This window comes from Zingiber officinale, chromosome 11A (genome assembly GCF_018446385.1).
Source record: "Zingiber officinale cultivar Zhangliang chromosome 11A, Zo_v1.1, whole genome shotgun sequence".
Taxonomy (NCBI): Eukaryota; Viridiplantae; Streptophyta; class Magnoliopsida; order Zingiberales; family Zingiberaceae; genus Zingiber; species Zingiber officinale.
The window spans coordinates 5,868,181-5,874,148 of record NC_056006.1 but is presented as its reverse complement, the minus strand read 5'-3'; the positions used below and the strand labels follow the sequence as shown (position 1 = coordinate 5,874,148).

Sequence of the window (5,968 nt, the reverse complement as noted above, 5' to 3'; positions counted from 1 at the left end):
ACAATAATTGCTTGTGGGGCAAGCGAATTCACACAAAAAGTCAAAAATGTCTCAGTAATAGCTCAATTTGGATGCTTTCTGAACCATCAATCCGGTACATGAGCTTTCAAGAGCATTCTCAATGTCAGGGATCACACAAGTCGCCTTAACATGAACCGAGTAAGAAGATGTTGAAAGAGAGAAATTATGAAAATTCAGGCAAAAGAGATACTGATTAGATGGGCATGCACCATTCTCATAAAAACATCAATCACCTCAGTCTCAAATCTACCATGAACCAAGTCAGAAGATGTTGAAAGAGAAATTATGAAAATTCAAACAAAAGAGATACTGATTAGATGGGCATGCACCATTCTCATAAAAACATCAATTACCTCAGTCTCAAATCTACCATGAACCAAGTAAGAAGATGTTGAAAGAGAAATTATGAAAATTCAGGCAAAAGAGATACTGATTAAATGGGCATGCGCCATTTTCATAAAAACACCAATTACCTCAGTCTCAAATCTACCATTAACCAACTGGACTGCATCCTTCAGCATTGAGACATCCACATCTCCGTTTGGAAGAGGAACCACCATATTATCCAGCATAATCCGAGTCAAGGATGTCCTATTCTGACTAGAAAATTCCAATAACTCTTCCAACTCTTCCAAAGTCCTTGTCTCCACCTGTTTCAACATCCACTATTATGGTAGAAGGATTGGCATGATACTGTGAGGCATATATATTGCATACAGATGACAGGGTAAAAGAGAAAAACAGATTTAGTCTTCAATTTTTTTGCCTTGTAGGATATATTTGAATGTTTGCACTATATTTGCATCATGGCACTGCATTTGACATAACTATCACAAGAAGCAAAGGGTTTTAACATGATGGAACTTGGAAACCAGAAATCTTAGATGGAATCATTGGAAAAAGTATTTCATGAAAGTTTACTACTAAGCAAATATTGTTCTGTAAAAGGAAATTTGAAAAACAAAGGCTAAGAATTTAGTTGCATTGACTAGAAAAAGTGTCAATTACATTGTCATCCCCTTGACTAGGTAGTTCTACCCTACCAGCTCCAAAGAAACTAGTACTGCTTCCGCTTCATATCCTAATCAGAATAAAATACTCGGAAGCCAGATCGAACCCAAATCGAGCAGGGTCGATTTGTTCGGCTTGTATAACTTGCTTCAAAGCTGTCAAAAACAGGCATGGAGTATATTTGAAAACTGCTGAGGCAGTTAAACACAACCAAGAGGAATGTTGTTGCTAGAAGCCCTCTTGGGATATCATGGCTGTGATATATATCATGTATATCTATGTTTTTACAATAGACAAATTATAAAAAGATAAATGGAATTGAGCAGTTTCATATAGTTTTATCCACCAATATTCTTAATTTCTAGATGAAAAAAAAAGTTGGCTTTAGATTTCATATTTATTGAAGTAATAAAAGAGAGAAACATTTGCACTGTTGTATGGACAAAGACCAAGCTATGAACAACATATACTATAATTTGAAGCTAGGGAAGTCAATAACTCACATTGCTTTACAAGCCCCAGGAACATGGTACTTAAAGTGCATCCTGGCCAACCAGTATCGTGCATGAATATTCATGTTGTCAATCTCAAGAGCCAATTCAAAGTTCTCCTTTGCACCCTATTGGCAACAAGAACATACCACTGAAATGAACCTATCTCAGTTGTTCAGGTGTTCTCTTCAATTTTTTTTTTAAAAAAATCTGCTTTCTTTTAAAAATTCAATAGGAAATAAGAGGAAAGCGAGTGTATGCTCGTGAAGGATACAAGAAAAACATTCGATTAGAGAGAAAAAAAGATTATTCAGTTAGTTTGTGAGTCCATACTCTGAGTTGCGGGATGAGGCGAGTGTCATTCCGATCGGCATAGTCGATAACCCTATCTACTTCCTATAGAGCACTCCACCCTTTTGCCACTAGTTCCATTGCCTTTTTGTTACGACTATGAATCCCTCTCTGTAGGGCAAAATAGCAAATCAACATATGCAGCGCGTTAAAACAAAGGCAAAGCGAAGGAAGAAATGACCTTGTGCATAAAAGAGGGCAGTGGCTTCCACACTTGTTTGGCAACTCTAGAGCATTGTTGCTGAATCATTTTTCAAATATCTCGATTGCACAACCTGCCAATTTTGTCACTGCGAAACACCTAAAATCAACCCTCAAACTGTTAATGTCCAAACTCTAATCGGGTACACCACGTGAGGAGAGGAATCGAGCGAAGGGATCGGGAATCACATCACCTGCTAGTCTAATTTCCAAATTTTAAATTAGTTAGTTTTTCTAGAATTTGTAAATACACATTTACATGGATTGTATTCTTATTTCATATAACAAACAAACAAAAAAAAATCCAGATTTTCATTGAGATGATGAAAAACTTGGTAATTTTTTTAGGTTATGTGAAAAAATAGAATTCTCGAGTGGAAACTCTCTTTTATCGCTGTGCCAGTCACTAGTATGTAAAAGTCTGTAGGTGCTTCGTTATGCAAGATCACATCTTCCCTGGGTGGATAATACTCGGCTTTCATCTCAGATACCTTCAAATATACAAAAGATGAGATACTGAGGTGAGAGCACTATGTTGTGATATTCTGTCTGGCAAAATCTGGAGTTAGAAAATTCTAATAATTACCAGTTGGAATAGGTTATTAGATATTCCATGGAACAAGTAGACACTTTGAACCAGTGAGTAAAATAGATAGTGAGTAATGCTGGATCTGATGGCTTTGGGAAGAGCATCCAATGTCTCTTGTTGTTGGAGGCCTTCTGAGTTAGTCTTGAACTTCAAACTGAGATGTGAGATCATTTGTTCTTGTAAGCGTTCTGGAAGCTAATTTCTTTGTGCAAACCCCGTGGCTGCTTGGATTGTATCCCTCTGCAATGATCAGTACATATCTTTAATGCTATAAAAGTAAAACAAGAGTAAATATTGGTTGCAAGTACAACTTGCTGCCATCTGAATGGATTGATCAAGTTTTGCATTGCGAAACTTACATATCTTCTAGTTCTGCTAGTTCCATGAACTACCAAATTGGTCATATTTCTGATTAAATAGGTTGTTAGTCCAAGGTTAAAGAGCATGTAGAAAATGTCAAAAGTCATCTCTCCTGTATTTTCAGCATGCAAGTCTCCATAACCAACGGTTGTAAGGGTGGTGATTGACCAGTACATCGAGGTCACATAGCGGATCCACAAGCCTCGCTCGTGGAAATCTGGCATAGAAGCACTGATCCAAGTACTGCTTGGATTATGATACCTTGCATAGAAGATAATAGAAGCACCCAGCACATTGCACAGCAAATAGAGTCACTTATGAGATTGTTATGAAATGACAGTATCAGTCGAAGTATCAACTGCAAAAGGTAAGTGAATGCACGAATTGATGGTAAAGAATAAAGATCCTTACACAAATAAGTTTTGCACATCGAACCCAAAAGTAGTTGAAGTGCCTATCTTTCTCTAGTCTGGTAAATGAAAAATGAAGTGTGTGGAATTAGTTGGAAGGCAATAATATCTTCCCTCAGGGAACACAAAAAGCATTCACATAGTTATTTAAGAAGCATACCCTGCAAATAGTGCACTAACTCTTCTGAGACGCCAGAGACGGAGCATGTTGAGGAATCCATAAGAGCGGAGCTTATGAGGCAACAATTTGCGTGCAAGTTCGGAAGGGATAGTGGAAGAAACATCAAGAACAAACCAACTGGTCAAATATTTCCATGCTATTAGCTTAGGATCGTCAACGAGCAGATAAGTTGTTCTATCAAGGTAGGCTAAAAAGAAGGTTAAAATGATGTCAATGGCAAAGAAGGCGTTGACGATATTGTCCACCAGGGCAAGAGTTCCCTTCGCATGCCCAAGGAATCCAAATTTGAATGGAGAAACCCAAGCAGAATAGACAACGAGAACAATCAAGAAAATCTCCCACGCCCTGTGACAGAAATTCAAACATCAGAAATGTCTGCAATACAAAAGTCTCCAATCAATTATCTCTTGGATGTAGTATTCATGAATAGGACGGCTGAGGGTTTCTTATTTCCAGACAAGGATAATAAATTGTCACGAAAGAAAGAAAAGTAAAAGCAAAATTACCCCAACAAAAGATTTAGACAACGTAAACCCTGATGCTTTTATATATGAAAAACAAAAAAAAAAAACTTTTAGAACCGAGAAAAAAAATAGAGATGGGGATTAAAGAAGTTTATATGCAATGAAAGAGTAGAAAATCAATATTTACGCATTTGAAAATTTGCACCTTGAAGACTAGGATCCTTAGCTCGAAGTCCTAAATCTTTCTCACAATATCTTCACTAAATTATACAAATTAGGAGTTAGGAGAGAATACAACTCTTTTCAAAAAAATAATAATCATAATAATAATAAAGGGTAAAAAGTTATTCAAAGAGAATCCCACATCAAATCTATCACCGAAGTTCCACAAGAAATATCGATCCAGAAGAAAGTTCGGATTTTTCAAGGGTTCATGACCAAGAAAAAAAGGGTTTACATGCAAGAGGGAAAAAATCTGAACAAAAAGAAGGCAAAGAACAAGAGAAAAAACCCCACAAGCTTTCCATCCAGAGCAAATCCCACAGCTCACAATCTCCAATGGAAAAAAAGGAGTTCGCCCTAGTAACGGCAGAGGGAATAGAACACCAGACCTGTATCGCCGATCGTAAGGGGAAACGATGAACCTCCGGAGCTTGACCCTGCGGTTGCTCCTGGCCCCGAGGGAGGGGAGAATCCCGGTGGAGAGGCTGTAATAGTTGCCGTCCCGTGAGATCTCCTTCTCCGCCTCAATGTCGCACATCATTGCCAACGGCATGTTGAACACCTTCGTCGTATCCGCCATAGTCGCCAGATCACGTTATCTACACCCACACTCCCTCTCTCCAACCGCACCCTTTCCGGATTCAAAGCATCACAGCTCACAAGAATCTCGATTGGCGATGGCGGCCGCCGAGGCGTGAGCAAGAGCGGAGAAAGCGGCAACAACAAGACGGCCCGTTGTAAAAGGGAGGAGTTGGAGGAGTGCGGCGTTGTAAAAGGGAGGAGTTGGAGGAGATGCGGTGTGGTTGGACGGAAAAGCAAGAGCGTCGTGTCTTGATCCTGATCGGGAGAGGAAGGGGAGTCGATCTAGGAAGGGGAAGAGGGAGATGAGGTTGAGAGAGATGGTTGGAGGTTTAGGTTTAGGCTGAGGCAGATGGTCGGAGGAAGGGACGCGCTATAGGGTTAGGTTTGGAGGGAACTTCACAGTGTTGCAAATTTTGGCTGGTGGAATATTAAAATATTTTATTTTGGTTCATTAACACCGGGTTTTAAAAATCGGTGTCTATTAATGAAAAAAAAGGCGCTCATAGACATTGCTTAAAAAACCGATGTCTATGAGCGAAAATCTGCGCTCATAAACACCGATTTTTAGAAAAACCGGTGTAAAATATTCAAAGACATCGGTTTTTGCTTAAAACCGTTGTTGTTCCACTGATTTCTATGAGGGTTTTTGTTGTAGTGCTGGCACTCTCCGAAAGGGTTCACACGAGCGGATGACGAAGGGTGATGACCAGGATGATGATGCTAGGGCTCTGCGCACACTCAGACGAGCCCACGAGTCGTTAGAGACCAGAAACCATGGAAAAAGTCCCCGGGTCAGGCCCTCCGACGCTCAAGTTAGGTACTTTTTCCCCAGAAGCACAGAGAAAGGACGAAAAGTAAAGACGAGTAAGAAATGACGAGTGAGCGTACTTGCGTAAGGGACAAAGCATCCCTTTTTATACTGCAATGGCTGTTTCTAGGGTCTGGTGGGTGTCAGGGAATGTCGGCTGTCAGACTTTGTCTAGCGGTGAATGACACGCGGCATCTTCTCATACGCTGGCGGCATAACCAAAGGGGTAATGAGCCCCGACTGTTGGCATATTCCCTGACACTCTGATTATTCTCTG

General features: G+C 39.9%; 1 long non-coding RNA gene and 1 pseudogene across 1 annotated transcript; both read right to left on the bottom strand.

Moving 5' to 3' along the window:
• Window positions 1-1,610: 1,610 nt before the first annotated feature.
• On the bottom strand, window positions 1,611-2,130 carry LOC122030999. Its single transcript, XR_006125697.1, has 3 exons — window positions 2,056-2,130; window positions 1,857-1,985; window positions 1,611-1,651 (listed from the first exon to the last, which is right to left on the bottom strand). It is a non-coding gene; the product is annotated as an uncharacterized LOC122030999 (long non-coding RNA).
• Window positions 2,131-2,419: 289 nt separating this feature from the next.
• On the bottom strand, window positions 2,420-4,881 carry LOC122032866 (annotated as a pseudogene).
• Between the last annotated feature and the right edge of the window lie 1,087 nt (window positions 4,882-5,968).